The sequence below is a fragment of the Ictidomys tridecemlineatus genome, chromosome 8, assembly GCF_052094955.1.
Source record: "Ictidomys tridecemlineatus isolate mIctTri1 chromosome 8, mIctTri1.hap1, whole genome shotgun sequence".
In the NCBI taxonomy this organism is placed as follows: Eukaryota; Metazoa; Chordata; class Mammalia; order Rodentia; family Sciuridae; genus Ictidomys; species Ictidomys tridecemlineatus.
Window position 1 is genome coordinate 9,380,766 of NC_135484.1, and position 19,362 is coordinate 9,400,127.

The following is a 19,362-nucleotide window of genomic DNA, read 5'->3' on the forward strand; positions in this document are numbered from 1 at the left end:
CTGCTTCCCCTTAGGAAGCAGACGGTGATCTGCCCAAGGAGAACTTTTTTTTTTTTTTTTTTTTTAAATTCAGAAGCATGAAGACTCTGAAAAATTTCTGAGATTTTTTTTTTTTTTTAAACGGAAACTTTATATCCAACTTAAGCACTGTGGCATTAAACTATCAAAGCGGCTTAAGGAAAGAAATACAAACATGCACTTGTGCGTCAACATGCGCTAACTCTTCTGGTGACAAAACTGTCCTTTGGTGGTGCCCTGTGACTGTCACTCTGCTGGTGTTACGACAGGACTGTGTGGATCGTGGGGGACACAGCAGGGCTGGTAAGCTGTCTCCTCTCGCCCTCCTCTGCACGTGCATGTGTTCTGACAGTTTCACCTGGAGGGCATCTTCTCACCGGGCTGCTGTTTGTGTCTATTATGGTCACGATGGCCCTCAGTTTCCCATCTCTAAGGCACTGCCCTCCTACCTTCCCCCCCCAAACCCCAGGTGGCTCCTCTCTGATGTTCCACAGTCTGAGATCCGGGGGCCACTGCCACCCTGGTTGTCTCTTATTCCCAGTCAGGGGTCCTGAGGCTCAGCCCAGTTCTCCCAGGACAAGTCCTGGCTGCCCCACTCTGTGATATGGCACAGAAGCAAAGCGAGACTCTGGACAGAAGGGGCCTAGGACACCCTGAGTCTCCTAGCACATTGTCCTCCACACAGACATCTGGCCCTCACCCCTGAAATAGCTGCTGCTCCAGCCTCCTCTGGGCTGGGGTTTCGGGGTGTGCATCTGAGATTTCATGTCCTTTTGTCCCTTCACTTGGCCTGGAGGGTATGGCTGGGCGTGGACAGCCTGGCCCAGGGCAGCGGCCATCTGAGGGTGGGGGTGGGCATCACAGCTGTGGGGCAGGTCGTCCTTGGGGCTTGGCGCTTCTCCTTATGGAGCTATCGCTTGGCTGATGTGAGCCGTTTCCACCCAGCTGTCCCACGGACACCTCTTGTGCATCAGGTCCAAAGCTCTGTTCATGACGCCCCCTCACTATGTCCTCACAAGCCCCTCAGCCAGTGGCTGCAGTGGTGTCCAGCCAGTGTCCCCAGGTAGGAGACCGGAATGGACTCATTTCTTGCTCTGGGCTCCTCCACCCCTCATACCCATGTGGTCAGCAGAAGTTGTGGGTGCATTTCTGGCCTTTTCTATCCTTCCATTCCCCTATTTCTGAAGGCCACAGTCATGCATGTGTCCTTATCTCCTCCTGCATGAAACACTGTCACATCTGGATGTCCCCTTCAGGGTGCCCTCCACATGTGCCACAGGCATCTTCTGGTGCGAATAAGACCTCCTCAGCCCCCTGCCCCTTTTCCCTGGGTGGCTCCTGCTGCTGACGTTCCTGTACCTCTTCCTGCAGGTGGCCCCTGCAAGGTGACTGCAGAGCATGTGTCTGAACTGCCGTTTCCAAACTGAGCTCCTCGGGTGCTGGGCACCTCCACCTCCACACACAAACTTTCCCTTCTCTTCCTCCTGAACAGCTCCATCTGTACCTGGGCTGCAAATTGGGCTTCCTCAGAAATGCTCATTTTCTAAAATGGGCCACTGCTGGCAACAATAAACAAATACATAAATACCATAACAACAAATAGCTGGCAAATGTGCAGTCAGCTTGTACATATTTACTGAAATTATTCTAGCAATTCCAGTCCAGGCCCTGGCGTGTGTGTTGTTGTGCTGTGAAGAAATGCACGCTGGACTCAGATGGAAATCCTGAGTTTGGTCCTGGCCTTTTGCCTGTTTAACGATGTCACCCAGGCAGGTTTCGGGACTGGGCCAGTTAGACCGGCTCTCCAAGGCACCTTCCCCGCTCACGCCATGATTCCATGGCTAAGCAGAACATTTCAAGAACTCAAGTCAATTGTGTCTGCCCCACACAAAGCGAGGAAGTGCCGCAGGCCTCGGCAGCAGGAACTATAAATAAAGAATTTACAAGAACTCGATCTCTTACAGGCCTGGGTTAGGCCCTGAACTAATTGGTAGCTCTGAAAGCAATCAGGAACTACAGAGGACACATAAAGGCTCCTGCCAGCACACTGGGTCTGTGCAGACTTCTCGGCCTCTAAATATAGTCTCTTGTTTTGTTTCTTGTTGTTCATATGCAGCGTGTAAGTCTAGTCAGTAGATCTTTAATTACTTTCTAAACACAAGGCATTCAGAAGAGCAGGCAAAGAGTCTCTCTCCTGGTCAGGACTGAGGGCAGAATTCATGGGCCCCACTGCAGAACGGAAATATGGAGCAGCTTATTAGAATAATTAGTAATTATTAAGAATTTCAGGATGGCTCAGGCAGAGCATGGCATTACCTTGGACCCCGGCCTGCGACCTGCCATGCTTTGCTGCCTGGGAATGTGATTTTCTCCGTTGTGGCAGATTAATGTCTACAGGTCCCACTGGCCTTCCTGTCAGGAGTTACAGGGGACTTCTAAGAGCAGTGTTTAGTGAGGCAGCTGTGATTAGGGGTTAGTCCTAACAGCAGCCAGCCTCTGGGCCACGCAGCCAGGCCTGGGGCAAGCAGACCAGCCCTTCCACACTGAGGCTGAGCATGGGGTGGTCCTTCCAGAGGCCCCATCTCAGACCTCCTGGCCCCAGTGAATGAAGGAAGAGGAAAGGATGTCCAGTGAGCATGGAGACCTCTTGCTGTTCATCGGCTGTTTGGGACAGTACTGGACAGTGTTCTCCACCCTGAGGGCAGTGGCTCTGAACCTTTGTTTCACTCCCTGATGTTTGGAAAATCTGATGAAAACTGCGTCCCAACCCCACAGTAAGCACTCCAATGGCAAAGGGTGCACTGCTTCCTGAAATGGCGGAAACGCTGACCACTGGGTGAGTGCATGGACACTGAAGTGATGTTCTTCAGCAGCCGATTTAAAATCAAGTTGTTCTAAGGCGGCAGAAAGGCAGGTGCCACCTCCTTGGTGGAGGCACAGACCTTCAGGGGGCCGGCACCCTGGGTAGCCCCAGTTGGCCTGGCCCAAGGCTGCCATCACTCAGAACAGGGCAGCTCTCCTGTGCTTTCCCTCTGAACCAAGGGCGGTGGCCAAGTAGCGTATCACGAGAAGAACTTGGGGGCCATGAGCAGCATTAAAACCAAGAACCACAGAAGAGAGCCTCCAGATCTTCCTGCTAACGTGTGGCCGCCAGGTCCCAACCGAGCTACTGCTTCACGTAGACCTGCGCCTGGTAACGAGAGGCCCCGAGTTACTTGTGGAATACACAAGCACGTGTGCAGCTGCACCGTACCAGGCCTGCATGGGGAGAGGTCCCCGCGATGGCACTTGCCTCCTGCCAGAACAATAGCGGGATGAACACCCCGGTCAGATTTAATTTGAAGAAACCGATCATCATTGCTCTTGGAGTTTGAAAATTTAATTTGTACTTCCGGGAGGTCTGGGGTGGGGCCTATGATTTAGTTTAGACTACGGTAAAGGAAACGTTTTATCCTCAGGGGGAATACTGACCTAGTCACGTGGCCTTGAAGATTTTGTTTAAGAAAGGTGAAATGGAGAGATGGAGGTACACATGGCCGAGGAACAGCAAACCCCCTTTTTCGTCCTCTTTCTCCACTATCTTCCTCTTTTGGCAGATGGTCACCTGACCCTTGCTGCTGGCCCAGGTGCTGCTGTTGGGAGTGTGGGGTGAGGGGCAGACCGAGCCTGTCCTCTTGGAGTTTACATGTTAGGTGGACAGTCGGTTGCCCAGAAAGGCCGCACACCAGCCCTGGTCAGCACTGTTGAGCCACGGGAGGGGTGTGTGAATGAGGCCCCCACAGGGACTCGCCAAGGAATTTACAGAGGAGCCTGAGGCCCAGGGCTGAGCCACGTGGCGTTGAGGAGTGCGGTTCGTGTCCAGGGCCAGTGGTGGGCCAGGGTTGTGGCCTTCTTCCCATGGGCGGTCAGATTCTGTCTAGGAATGGTCATGCTGGTGTTGGCCCAGAGGCCAGATAGGAGCAGGAGTGGGTGGTGGGGGGCACAGTTGGGATGAGAGGTGGTGTGGCAGCTCACGGTGGCCATGCAGGGCACAGAGAGGGCAAAGAGTTGGGATCCACCGAGTGAGCCAAAGGCACCGACCCTGGTGACTACAGGTAAGGCAGGTGTGGTGAGGAAGGCCTCAGCTGGGACTCAGCAAGGTGGCTGGGAAGACAGATGAGGTGTCCCCCCCAAGTGGAGCTGCCCAGCAGACAGTTGCATATGCAAGACTAGAACTCGGAGGAGGGGTCTGAGCTGGAGTCAGAGCCCAGAGAAAGGAAGGCAGAGAGGGGCAGGACGCAGGGTGGAGCACACCTCCCCAGAGACAGAGTAACAGAGAGGGGGCAAGTGAAGAAAAGCAGCAGCACAGGGGAAGGGGAAGGGGAAGAGGAAGACAGACTCCCACCAAACGACTGCTGGGGCGTTTCCTGGTATTGAAGGAAGTAATTTTAAAGTGAGGGGCAGTTTGTCAATTCTGGACAGAAAGGAGGCGAGCACTGGGCCAGAGGGTGCCCCTCTGTCACCTGAGACCCAGCCTGGCCACCCAGCCCTTGCACGAGAAGCAGGCTCTCCAGACTGTGCACTGCCACCGTGGGAGTCACTGCCACCGTGGGAGTCACTGCCACCGTGGGAGTCACTGATGATGGAGGACTGGTTGAAAATGTCCCCCAGAGGCCCCGGGAATCCTGTGGTGGAGATTTCCTGTCAGCATGGCATGCACGGTCTCACTTGTTTGTTGAAAATCATTTTAAAATAAATGCACAGAATAAAAGACTGGGTACATTCTGAAATCTCACCCTGCTTTCCAGCCTGCCTGTTCTCATGTGATGAACAACCTCTTTCCATTCCTCATCCAGGGGCTGTCCTGAGACTCGAGGGTGACTGACACGTCCTGAAACGTGCAAATGTGGAGACAAGACGAGGCTCAGTACAGCCTCACTGAGCTCGGTGCCTGTCTCCACTGCCCTCTTCCATGGCCCAGGGGAGGACAGACACACTGCTGCTCAGAGCAGAACTGGAAACCGAGTCCTCTTTTGTGGCATCCATAAGACTTTTTGCTTAAGGCCATTAACAGCCCACCCACTCACCACAAAACTCAACGCTCTTTATGAAGTCACCTTATAAATTGTAAAGAGCCAGGCGAAAGATAGGGTGACAGTGTTGGTGACGGGGAGACGTTCTGGGTTAAGGGGGCAAGCTGAATGAGTGGCACCCCGGCAGCTCTGGGGGAGCCCCTGCTCCACGTGGGAAGAGCCACATCCCTGGCCAGACGTGGCTGCTCTGCCCCAGCCGGCAGTTGTCGGCCATCGAAGGGCCCTGCTCTCCAGGGCCACGGACTCTACATCCATTCTCCGCCTCTCCCTTTCCTCTGTGTCCGCCCCCCTTTCCTTCTGTTCCAGTCACCCTCAGCACTTATTTCCCACCTTTCCCTTTTCTCTCCACGCTCTGACTTCGCAGCCTGACGCAGGCGGCTCTCACTGGGCTCCGCGGAGCTCAGCTCACTGTTTCTGGGTCCTCGCGTCTATTTCCAGCTGCTGCATCTCAAGCTCTGGACTGAGGGCCAGGAGGTTGGAGGTGGTTGAACTGAATCATGTACTTCATAAACTCTGGTCACCAAGTCATGATGCAGTGCTTTCTTTAAAAGCCTTAGTTTTTAACATGGGGAAATCCATGTTCTTAGGAGACAGAATAAATGGTTCCTTTGTCTCAACCCCATGAATTTGATGAAAACTGAGTCCTGTTGCCTCCTCCTCTTAAATATTTCTGGGATTATCCACATTTTCCCATCTCTAGGCCACTACCTTGGTCTGGGCTATTGCCTCCTACAGTGGCACCATGGCCACAGCCCTGTCTCCCTGGCTTCGTGCTACAACACAGCATGAAGGACACAGAGGGTACTTTCTCCAACACAGGTGAGCTCACTCGTCCTCTGCCCTCATAAGGGGGAAACCCCCTTGTGCTTCTTGCAAGGCCCCCACCTCCCTCCTGCCTCTTAGTCCTCCACATGTGGAGACTGAGTCGGGCACACCACCTGTCCCTCAGCTCCCAGTAGCCAGCTAAGGGGAGGCAGGAGTAGCAAGGCCATGTGCTGGCTCACGGGAACTCACCCCTGGGCCACATTGGACGCTCCTTCCTCTGGGCTGGGGTCCCTCTCCTATGCTCCCACACAGGAGGTGTTTGCTAATCCACCCATGTTCCTCCTTGGACACCTGGAAGCTCTTTGGCTGGCCCAGGCTGGCCGCATTCACCATTGCCTCCCAGGGCTGACACACATCCACAGTCCGTCAGTATTTCCTAAGTAGGTGAGTGAATGACATGCTCACTGGGCTATGTCACAGCCCTAAAAAATCCAGGTCACCAGCCCTGATGCTCACTGTCTCCCTGAGAACAGCCGGGGAGCCTGTCTGCGCCTATACACCTGCAACTTCCTGTTAGCATGACCAGAAATTGGAAAGATGCTTTTGGTTTTTTTCAATTTATTGGTGAAAAAGCAAAATAAAACAAGCATGAGCTGGACTCAATGGCACAGACCTCTTAGGAGAAAGTTGGTTGCTGCTATCATATGACCAATGGCCTGCCACTCTGCTGGAACACCACGGTTCAACTGTGATTCTGTGGTTCAACTCCTAAGAGCCAAGAGTGCGTTCTATGATACGTCTCCCTTTTGCCAAGTTTAGGTGGAAAGGTAGGTTATATAAGTCATCACACACTCATATGGAAAAGCCAGGGCTTCAAATTTGAGACGATACTGTAAGTGCTATTTTGATATGTGTAAAGGTTTTAATTTCTTTACATTGAGGGTTCTTTTCTTCCCAATAGTTCTCAGGGCATAAAGGGACGGAGACAAGAAGGACATCTCAACAATGTCAAGATGGTTCTGTTTACCCCAGAGCCCTGAGCTGCCTGCTAGTTATGTTCTCGTCTTTGTAATGAAGGGGTTAAATACAGCTGCTCAGCACCAGATCCTTCAGGTCCCACTGGGGCAGGGAGGTGTCCAAGCCTGCCTCCTACCCCTGAAAGCTTTGGGCCACACACCTGTTTGGATTGAGAAAGGAAAAGAGGAAGGAAGTAGAAAGAGCCCACTGTAGTTTGCTGTTTTTTAAAAAAGGCCTTTTAAAAATGGCATTCCTGAAAGAAATGTTCTTATTTATTACTTTAAAAACTCTCATGGAAACCCTCTGGGATAGGGTGGAGAGAGCATACCAAAGTCCCACACAAGTCCTAATAAGGGGCCTATTTTCTAACAGCTTGAGTCTAAACAGTGATTCTTAACTGTTTTTGTGTCATGAGCCCCTTTGGCAGTCTGGTGAGGCCCAGAGCCCCGTCCCAGAATGTTTTAAATATATTACATACACGAGATGCAAAGGAGGTCAATTATAACGAAATAGCATCTTCCAAACAATTCTGAAAGTTGGTTTTAAGCAGTAAGGTGTGTGCTTATTTAATAATAGGCTGACTGACCTAGCTAAGGTTTATCAAGTACCATGAATTTTGAAGCAGAATTGATGCAATTGTTATTCTGAGATCTCTGTAATAACTAATGTCAGATGAAATATCCGTAGCTCCTGTGGTGATGGACGCTACTAATGTGGTTTGCTGACTATGGTTATGATTGGAGGAAATACTCAATTTCATTTAGATGTCAGTGAAAATAAAGATGTAATTATCTTTTGAGCTAAGGTCATGGGCCCCCTGATTCCATCCGTGGCCCCAAGTCGGGAATCCCTGCTCTAAGCAAACCCAAGAAGCCAGGTTCTTGGGTCTTGGCCAGGTCAGGTCAGTCCCAGGGAGTAAGTCACACCCCCCACTAGGGCCACCGTCTTATCTCTGTCCTCACAGCAATTGAGCTCCTCTGTCCAGGAGATCTCTTAGCTTTTCCTCACGTTTGGGGCTCAGGGTTTCCCCTGGGTTGCTGCTTCCCATCAAATTTCTGGTGCCCTCTACTCTCAGCATGTGGCTCACGTCACTGGACCGTAAAGGCCTCACGGGAACCCTGAGGTGGAGAAGGCCCAATCCAGGGGCTAGTGAGCCTCTGGCGCACAGAAAACCAGGAGGCTCTTGCCGTAACTTCAGGAGGGCAAAGCAATACTCGCCCATGTATGTGAGAGAAGCGGTTTTGGAATTTACTGCGCCTCTTGTCCTGCTGACTTCACCATCATCCTGGGGATGAACTAGCGAGCTGAGCTCACTTATGACCGTACACGGGCCCAGCTGGGTTAGAGCAGGCAGCACTTTCTCTTGCTCCTCCGGGAGTCATGAGAGCCTTTTAAAGGCTGGGGACCATGTGCCACTCATTGTCCTGCTCCTTCCCCCAGCCCTGTGCCCTCTCGTCATGGCAGACACCACTTGTCATCAGAATGCGGAAAGCCTTCCAATCAGGCTGGACAGAGAGAAGTTATTACCTTTTCTCATGTCCAACAGGCTCTGGGAGCTGCCCTTCCTGTTCCAGCCCTGCTGTCCACCTGGGCAGGTCTCTGCCTCCCTGGACCTTAGCTCTGTATCAAATGACCAGCGCTCAGGCTGGTTTGCAGGAAAAAAAAACCACATGGAGAACCAGCTCCCAACCCAAAAAGGCGTACATAAACACTGGGTGGTGTTAGAAAGGAAAGTGTTATTTTAGTAAAAAATGGCTTTCATTCTTTCATCCAAAAAGGTCTTAATTACAGTTGTGCAGGTATGTTACTGGATTTTAAAATAAACATGTTTATTTTCTTTTCCCAAAATATAATCTCTCCATTTTGATTAGCCCTTTATTTAAAACAGTTATCAACCTTTTCAAACATAAAATAAAACTTAATGTATTCCAACAAAACAAATTATTTTTATAGCTTTTGTGAAAAAATATACAAACATGCATTAAGCTTTCAAAGCAAAGCACACAGGTTACTGTTCATTATCAAAGTTTCCAGCCTGGAACAGCTCAGTTCTGCCCAACTCCCACAAACAATGGGTGGAAATTGGTACAATGTTTACTGCCTCCCACCCAACAGAACAGCTGGAGATGTGCTACCCACAGCATCTAAGGAGAAGAAACTTCAGGGCCGACGAGGTACGCTTGGGCCTTTGCTATCCTAGATCCCAAATCTATTGCTAGAGCTAATCTTCTTCTAAGGGATTCAAGTCAATGAGTGGTCCCTGGGCCCCTGATGTAAGGTGCTGAGTGGGTTAAAAGGAACCACTTCTTAGAAAGCAACTGGTCTTAGCCTTCAAATCCCCCCACCCCCATGTCAGCCTGTCCTGTTGAGTACATAATCCCTTCTGTCCCCCTCGAGATGGGTACCCTTCCCTGCTCACTGACATTCACACTGGCCATGTGCCTTGCTTGGTTACTGAAGTCTTTGCAGATGGGCCATGAGCAGAGGTCATGAGAGATACTCTGTCTTAGCTCCCCATGATGTGGTCTCATGACCACCACGAGAAGAATGTGCCCTGGGAGCTGCTTTCCCTTCAGCCTGGTCTGAGAGCAAAATTGAGAAGACCTAATCTCGAACCAATGCTACAGCCAAGCCCCAGAGTTGTCCCAGATGACCTGCAGGCACATGAGAGAGAGAGAGAGAGAGAGATGCTATTGCTAAAATCCACTGAGAGTTTTGAGAACGTTTGTTACACAGCATCTCTGAGCACTAGCTAGCAAATACATCTCATCAACTAACTCACTGCTCAGGTGTCAGATTAGTTCTCCCAAGGTGGAATTTCACCCTTCTGAATTTCCTTCTGGAGCATTATACTCTTATGGTCATCAAGTCCCTCCTTAGGTGGCATCTACCTTTCCATGAGGCCACTATCTGATTTTTTTCCCCCTTTATGGGAATTGGTCTAATCCGTGCCACTATCAAACTAGTTATCCTGAGTGTTGCAGTATTGCTAAATATTTCTCTAGGATATTCATTAACTTTTTATGACTAGGCAGAAAACCTCTCAAGAGCAGGAAGTCTGTTCTGTATTTCTTTGCACTCTGTTTGCACATATAGCTAATAATAAATACTTTTGGCTTAGTCGTGTTTAATAAAAAATTACAGGAGGCCTTTATTTTGAGCTAAGCTTCTGCACTGGGCCCCAAATGACCAGATTAAAAATCAAAACAGAAGCTGGGCGCTGTGGTGCATCCTATAATCCCAGTGGCTTGGGAGGCTGAGGCAGGAGGATTGCGAGTTCAAAGGAAGCCTCAGCAAAAGCAAGGCTTTAAGCAACTCAGGGAGACCCTGTCTCTAAATAAAGTACAAAATAGGGATGGTGATGTGGCTCAGTGGTAGAGTGCCCCTGAGTTCAATCCCTGGTACCCCTCAAAAAATATCAAAACAGAGTCACCCACAAAAGACCTACATCACCAAACCAGAACTAGGTTGTTACCTGACTGAGAATGATCAGATTAACCACCACAGAAATAACGGCCACGCTCCCCAAACAGGCCAGTCTCCCTCCATGTGATACTGAAGGTTCCTCTGCTTTAATCCCTAAATAAAAAAAGCATCTCAATGTTCATTATTCAGTTACTTTTCTCTCTTCCTATACCCACATTATAAGAAAAATTACTTTGAAGTAGTTTTTTGTCTATAAAACCAGACTCCTCTGTTGCCTGATTCTAGAATCGCCAAGTCAATCGAGATCTTTAAACTGGATTTGTTGTTGTTTTCCCTGCTGATAGTTGCAAATGCTGCTTCCCAGGTACTCAACAACATGGTCAGATCTCTGACCCTGACTCTCCACATCCAGCCGTGGGCCGGGCCCTGGCCTGCAGCACCCCAGGGGAGGACGGCCCAAGGGGATGATGGCCGGAGGTGAGTCGGGAGAAACAGTGTCTGGCATGAATCGGCTCCAAGGTTACATTTAATGTGCGCGGCCCCCAGCAGGCCCTCCCCCGGTGGAACCTGCTTATTAACCTTTCAAAGCTGCAAGTCACCTCAGCAGAGTCCTTTTGGAAGGAATCCTCTGAGAGAGACGGGCAGTTCCCAGCTCATCAGATGGCCTGGCCCCGACAGCTGATCCCAGGGGGGCCAGAGAGAGTCTTCCGGGACTCTCGGCCCTGACAGTGCCTAAGACCCCCGCCCCCCAGGAAGTGTGCTAAAGCAGAGACCCCCGGGCCTGGGCATTCCACTTGAGGGACTTTATCTCTACTTTCATAACTGCATGCACGGTACCGAGGTGATGCTTCTGAAAGATCAGACTTTCTAGGATGCTATTTTATTTTGATTATTGCTGCAAAAGCCCCTCTTGGCTCTTTTTCAGTTTAAGTATTTGAGGAAGAAAAATCTCTTGGTAGCAGAACACGGGGCCCAACTGGAGTGACCATCTTGAGAAAAGGGCTGGCGGGAAGGGGTGGCTTTCCCAGTAGGACAGGGGTGGCTCCAGCCGGCAGTGGGGTAGATCCAAGGAGGAAGAGGGTGGCACCAGGAGAAGAGCTGGGGGTGGCTGGGGACCCAGGAGGAGGGAACCAACAGGGAAGCCCAAGGATGGAGAACAGGCACAAAATACTTTACTGCGACCTGAGAGCAGGTGAGAAGGCTTCTTGGACAGAGCCCCGCCATCTTAGGTCAGATAAGTCAGGAAAGTTCCTTGGAATTCTGTCACTTGAGCGAATATCACCGATCCATGGAGGATGAGCACCTTAACCCCCACGCACAACCCCACTGAGAAAGACTGAGCTGCGGTGAGGAAAGCCGGCGCCAGGAGAAGAGCGGGTGCACACCCCAGGCCTACGGACACGCTCCGGAGGGTCACTTGGCTCTGAGCTTCTCCCAAGGAAGAATAAAACCTTCTAGGAACAAGTGGCAGAAGTCTCACGATGCAGCACTTCCTGACGTTGCCTGTCATTTTGCAAGTGCCACGAGGCCCCACTGGCGCTACAAAGAGACTCTCGGTGAAAAGAAGAACTTCTGAATCTGCTTTTCCTCTAAAAGATCTCATGGCTTTATTTATTCTAATTGAGTTGCAGGGTGGGTTGAGAGGGCACAAATGCCCACTGACCTGAGGCTGCAGGGACTCTCCCGAGGGGTCAAGGGGGGCACACGTGGGAGGGAGCATTATGTAGACTGTATTTTCAAGTTCAGGTGCAGGGCTGCTGCTTACGCCCCAAAAAAAGGAGAGAGCAAGCTCTGACACCCCGACAAAACCTACAAGCAATCATGGAGGGCTGGCCGGCTCCAGGTGGGACCCAGGCTCCCGCCAACTGCTGTGGGCAGCCCAGAGGAGGCCCCCCACGGGCTCCCAGGGATCTGAGACTGGCCCTGCTGGCGGCTCCCACACACCTGCCAGCCGAGTGCCTTGCTGTCCTCTGTCCTGACACCTGGACATGTCTACATGGGGCCCCCTGCCCTCCCTCAACCAGTGACTCACTCCTCAGGCTTCCCACCTGGAGCCGGGGACTGGACATCTGGGCTCTCCTAGAGCCCACCCTGGCTCCCCTTGCTTTTCACACATTGCTTATCCATCTCTGCCTCCCCAGCCAGACCCCAGGCCCTGTGTAACAAGACGGGCATCTGGAGGATCACTTTGGAGATCCAGAAAAGACGGAAGCTTCACTTTTTGCAACTCACGTAGGAGGGACACACCAGCCTTCATACCTAACAGTGCTGGTTTCCTTGCATTGCGCTATTCTCAAATATGTTATTCAAAATTATTGCTTGTTTGTCTAATTGAATGCTATAGTTATTGATCTTATTCCATGCCTCAAATTGCATTATATTTATAGATATATTTGTGAAGAGTATGATCTTTTCTATGGAGACTCCTAACCGATACATAGTGAATTACTGTCAGGTATTTATTTGGTAATTAATAAACCTACTAAACTAATGAAACTAGTTCTAATGTTTGTTGGTACTGTTACTGGTGTTCTTATCATCTACAAAAAAATGATAATTTAGTTTCCTCTTTTGTTAGATTTATATTCATATTTATTTTTCTTATTGCATTAGTTTCAGAGATAATGTTAAAAACTAACTATGACAGTCGACAATCCTCCTCTATTCCCAACTTCAACATACATCACTCTATTATTTTACTGTAAAGAAAAATATTAGCTTTATTTTTCTTTAAAAACCATGTTAAGCTGGGCACAGTGGCACCTATAATCCCAGCAACTCAGGAGGGTGAGGCAGGAGGATTGCAAGTAAATATAAAGAACTGGGGATGAAGCTCAGTGACTGGTAAATTGCCCCTGGGTTCCATCTCCAGGACCAAAACCAGGTTAAGGAGCATTCTTCTGTACTAGACTTGTATTGCAAAGCAACAGTGTTGCTCAGCAACTGACCACAACGTAGGGGCTTTCAGCAACATGAATTTATCATCTCACAATTCCATGAGTGGGTCGTTCAGCATAACACGACTGGCTTCTCTGCTCAGTCTAAAGCTAAGATCAGGGATGGGCCAGGGGTACAGTTCCCACGCACAGCTGAGGTCTCTTCCACACTCCCTGCCTCTGGGGGGTCCACGGATTCCCTTCTCACTTTTCCACATGGTCCTCCCCCATTCCCAGCAGCAAGGACACATTAAATCCTTCTGTGGCTTCAAATACCTGTGTTGGCTCCTCAGAGCCCTTGTGATAACCCAGGATAATGTTGCTTTAAGCTCAGTGGATTAGTGACCTCTAGTGACTTCCTCAAAGTCACTATTGCAAAGCAAATAGCACCCAGGGATGGAGGTCCTGGGGGTCAGAATTCTGCCAGCCCCACCTCCCAATCTTGGCTTAGTTCAGGGTAGAGACGGAGACCACTCTTCATCAAACCCCTTTTGGGAATCCATCATTGTCATTATCTTCTGCCCTTTGGTTGACTGGTGTGTTAACAGTTCTAATATCATTACAAAGCAATCGCATTCCTGGAATACACCCTTCTATACCAGAACGACTAATTCTTTCATATACAGAATAAAATGAGATCAAATTTTCTATGACTCATGTTAGCTTTTTACATACACTTATAAATGAAAAATTCTGGTGATTTTTTGCATGTTATTTTTTGTTAGATTTTTGTCATTGGGGTCATACTATCACGGTGAAATGAATTAAAAGGTTTTTCTAAACTCTGACACTACATTCAGAATGTAGGAAGTAATATTGTCTGCGCTCAGCACCTTGCCTAGATAATTGCATGAAAAATTTGTGTGAACTACCCATTTTTAACTCATTTTTTTGGGCCAATCTCTGACAAAAATCATGTCATTGAGTTTTTAGTTAACTGACTTTAAGTTAGACAACATACAAAATAACATATTTCCCAATAATTTAAAAATATCTCACCATATTCGTCTCATTTGAATCTACTCCACTTTCTTGCTGTGTCCTGTCCTTCGGTCTCACCAGAGCTCTATCTCTTGGTTGTTTATTTTCCAAGAAATGAGATCTGGCATCTGTTCACTGTTCTGCCTTCTAGGTCACTGATTTTTTTTTTTCCCCTGTTTTCTTAAGTTTATTTTGCTACTCTTTCTGTCTTCTTGAGACAGATGCTTTGTTTACTTGCCTCTATTCTAAGTTCAACTTTTTTTTTTTTTTTTTTTGTACTACACTTTAAAAGACGCTCTCCTTCATGGCCACCTACCATCCAAGTAAACTTCCTGTTTGGGGAAAACCCTGAAGTAGCTGGGAAGCAGCCCCCTCGGCTGCACTATACAGACTGTGAGTGGGGTAGGGGGGTCAGGCAGGGCTCCGCCTTGCTGGCTGGTCAAGTGCAGAAGTGAGACAGGCTCAGAGGCCCACCCAGACATCTGAGTCTGGAGCCCATGGTCTTGGGCAGACAGGGCAGTTTTAAGTTGATGCCATGGCACAGAGAACCCTGTGGTGGTACCAGCAACGTGCTGCTTGTGCCTCTAGGCAGCATCTTGTGACAGTTGTGACTGTCTGTGCCCCCCCACCCCCAGCCTCCCCAGCTGCCTTTCCAGCTTCTTGCAGATTCTTACCAGCACCTGGATAGTCTTCCAATTAATACCTTTTCCTCTTAGGCTACTTTTTGTGTCTTTATTAGAATTCAAAATTATAATTTTGCATTGTTCTTACTGTCATTTTCCAAAATTGAAGTTTCTGTTGCCCAAGTGTTTATGAAAAGCTTTTTTTTTTTTAAGTTGCAATTGCTTGTGTTTGTGCAATTGTATCTTTGTGGTTGAGTTCTTGTTTTATTGTTGTGTCATCAGACCGTGTGGTTGGTGCAACATCTGCCTTTAGCAAGTTAGGATTTTATTGTGGCCTAACATGGTTAATTTTTGCAAATGTTCATGAACAGTTGAAAAAGGCAAGTAAACTTTGTAGAAACAAAGTTCAACATATATTTATTCATTATCAGTTGCTATCCTTGATTTTCTTATATTGCATTGATGTAAGTCATCAAAAGAGGAGGTATACTGTTGTTTCTCACTAGCCACTATGTTTATACCAATTTATTCTTGCATTTTCTGACAACTTTTACTTTATTTTGTTGCAATATTATTTGGTGCATACATGTTGTTGACAATTTTTAATTGTTCTTGTTACCAACATAAAATTACTCTCTTTGATCTCTGTAATATGATAAATATAATGCTTTCTGCCTCAAGTTCTCCTTGGTCAGTGCTTAACAACAATCCCTGGGGACTGGCTTTTACTTTGACATACCTAGCTCCTATCACAGTGCCTGACACATAAATGCTCATTAAAGCTGGTGAAATGCAAAGATCATGGAGTCTAAGAAGCCCAGGAGAGCCCTGTGCATTTGGGTTCCAAGGAGGATTCAATGCCAGCCCCTGCCTCTCCCCTGAAATGATATACTTTCCCATGAGGATTTATTACCTCTTACCAAATGCAAAGAGTTAAAAAGGAATTCCATGATGCTACCCACACCTGAAGGCAGATGTAACGCCACACCTCCACCGTTTCACCTCTTAACGTGAGTTACAATGTTGAAGCAAACCTGGGTTCTGAGGGGGGCAGTGGTGGCACTCAGCTGAGTGTGTGCTATACACACAGAACCAGCAGGCTGAGTGTGGACACTCGCATCACAGGAGCAGTGAGAGCATCAGGAGGGCCCACCGTGGGACAGGAGCGAGAAATGACTGGTCAAGGAGCCAGGATAGAAAATGTAGCAAGAGAGGGAATGAGGAGGGGGTCTGTAGGGATGTAAGGAGGGTGGTGCTTGACCCAAACCAGCAGGGGTGAACACTGAGTCTCAGCAGGGGGCCTCTGGAGGTTCCTGTAGCACCCACACCAGAAATAACAGAAGGGGTAGAAATCAATGACCAGACCGGTGCTCACCCTGTGTCCCTGTGTGAGGGAGGCTGCTGTGGACGGGGTCTGGAATGGCCTGAGGGTTTTGTGTACTCCTTCATTTGTCTGCGAAGCCCTCCAGCACAGAGGGTCCCCTAACCCGGACAGGACAGCAGGTCTGGGACTCCAGAGGCCCCTCTCAGCTCCTAGGCAGACCAGTCTTCATGTGGCCCAAGTTAGACAGACTCTTGTACAGACAGTTGGCAAATGCTTGCGAGCCTTCATGTTTAGCAAACTTTCTTATTAGTTTGTCCACAGTGTATGATTACATTAATTTCAGCTAAGTCCCTTTTTGTTACTGGTTTAGGTTCCATTAGAAATGCCCAATTCCAGAGAATGCTTGGACCATTCTGACCCTGGACCAGGGCCACCAAAGGACAGACCTCCCCCACAGGGTCCACCTGGTCACAGAAGGTGAACCGCATGCACTGGGTCAGCCTGAGAGGACCTCATGGGCCCTTCTGGCTTTTCTTGCCTTCTACCACCCTCACTCCAGTGACCTGAAGGTCTGAGAGGGAGGGCATAGGGCCTCAGCTGCTAGTTGTTTACAAATGTTTTATAAACTCAAGATCATCTAGATGGACAAACAACCCCAAATACTCTGTTGCAAATGTGCAGAAGTGGTGTGATGGACACAGAGGAAACTAGAGAGAGAGGAAGATTCAGAGACAGAAATGGAGCTAATCCAAGGCAGAAAGAACGTACACACTTCTATTACTGCACGTGGTCTAAATCCTACCAAGAGAGCAAGGTGACGACTGTGATTGTGACAACCAATCCTGTCTGAATCTGCTATTCAGAAGCCCTAACAGCAGCATGTCCTATTACTGATGAGATGAACATTAATGGCAGGTATGCACTGGCCCTTAGTGTGCACCAGATCTGTTCTGGATGCTTTGATGGGTACCATCTCATTTACTCTCTAAAAGAAACCTCTGAGGTAGCCCCGGGGTCACCCTGTTTCACAGAGGTGTTAGGATAACCTGCCCAGGTTCTGGGATTACTCAGTGACAGGACCAGGGTGCAGCCCTGGGTCTGTGTGTCCTAGGAGTCAGCTCCCAGCCACAAGGTTCTGCCCAGAAGTTCTATTTTGCACCAGCATTTGCTCCCCAGAAAGCTCTTCCCTCCATCCTCAACTAGAAACCCACAGTCCCAGGACTTGGCTCTCATTTCAAACTTATTTAACAAAGGAAAATACTCTTCCGAGCCACCTGGGAAAGTGCATTCTCCTCTCCCGTCTCCTCTTGCAAAACAAGATCTACCTACTGTGCCTGGGAAGTGCCAGCCCAAAGCTCTTCATGACAAGGGAAGCCACATATTGTAACCCTGGCTTTCAGTACTCCTTGTGCTTTTCACTTGCTGCAAAAAGTAGAATTCCTTCAGTAAAAACTTACTATCTAAAAATAAACTACTGGCAAACTCTGCAATTACCCTTCTCTGTGGGAGACATCTGCTTTCCACTCTCTTCCCATATGCAGAAGGTTCAATCTTCTGGTCGGATCATTGGTCATGACAAAGGCCTAAGTGTCATGGAATTAACTGGAAATTCGACGCTCTGCAGATTTGAATAACTGCATGCTTTTTTAAGGAGTTCTATGAGCAGCTTCATTTTCAATCAGTCTATGTTTCTCACCTCCCCTGCCCTCTATAGAGCCAGACTCTAGTTAGGGTCAGCCAAACCCAGGCCCAGGACTGTGGACCAGGCTTAGAGGACACTGTTGGTGGTGTACCACTTGGTGCAGCCTCATCCTCTTGACCCACCATGGACTTTGTCACCTTCTCTCCTTTTCCCTTTGCTATTTAGGACCTCTGGTTTCTAGAACACCACTCTGCTGGTTAGGGGGAGGTCTGGTTGCTGTTGTGACTTTGTTTTCAGAAGGCCACACCTGCTCCTAGAGATAGTCTAGACCCAAGGCCCTATCACTGCTGGTAGACTTGATAGGCCAGGACATCATTTTAAATGGTTTCACTAAGGCAGAAGCACACTGTCAGCTGGGGAAAGGCAAACATGATTTTGGTAAGGGGGTTTTACATTCAGTTCATCAGGGTTCTTTAAGGGCCATCTACACATAGGAGCAATAGTGGGAATAAATTGTGAGTGATCATATGAGCTTTTGGAAAGTGTCTGACAATAATCCAAAGGAGATTTTAAAACAGTAAGTCACTATGAATTGGGAATGAAAGTTTTTATCATGATCAAGAATTAGGCTGCGACAGGAAACAGGATTGAGACCAATTGATGGAAATGAATAAGTGGAAACAGGGGTGTCTAGAAATGGGTAAAAGTTTTGTAAATGAAAAAGGGGAGGAAGTGCCCAGTAAATACTTCAGACTTGTAGATAACAACTCCCTGTAGACTAGAATAAGTCTCTAGGCCCATAGGAGAGGGTACGTAAAATAACAGGAGTTTACCTGAGGAAGTGTAAGTTACATACTGTTCCATTACATAAGAAGTCCTGAGGTCAAAATGACAGTCCAAGAAGAGGCGGGAGAATTCCTATGGATTGTTCCCCAGAAGATATGTAAGCTGCCATGATGTTTTGGCTTAAGTGTCTTTGAGATGAATATGAGATGGCCACTGTGGGCTGGTGTTGCCAAAGAAGGGTACCAAATCAAATCAAGCCTGTCACATGTCCCCTAGTGTTTCCCCACCTGGAGGCCTAGCTGCAGTTTTGGTCATCACACCTGCAGAGGACTACATGTATTAAGGCCTTGTCCAGAGAAAGCCTCTAGAGACATGAAGGTAGCAGCAGTAATAACAGTAATAGGAGCTAACAATTGCAGATAATTTGTCGTGGGATAGGCTTACTCTGAACGCTTGACATGCACTTACTTATTAGGGTCTCTCAATCATCCCATGAAGTAGGTATTGTTACCAACCCCACTGGAGAGACAGGAAAACTGAGGCACAGAGAGTTTAGTAGCTTAAAACACAGCCAGTATCCAGACTCAGGCCAATCAGTGCCACAGCCCAGGCTCTTCACTAAAGACTCCTTACCACCTAGGAAAGATGGAACGGAATTCCATGCTGTCCCTCTGGGAAGGTACAACTAATAGTAGTTGAAGTTAATACAACTCGAACAAAGCCTGATAGGGAAAACATGGCGTTTGTACCAAATTCTAGATTATTAAAGTGA

General features: G+C 48.5%; 1 protein-coding gene across 3 annotated transcripts in view; it reads right to left on the reverse strand.

The window, feature by feature from the left end:
• The window catches only part of Zdhhc14 (zDHHC palmitoyltransferase 14), a 262,630-nt gene that overhangs the window by 42,953 nt on the left and 200,315 nt on the right, over positions 1 to 19,362 (reverse strand). The gene's annotated exons all lie outside the window — the stretch shown is intronic.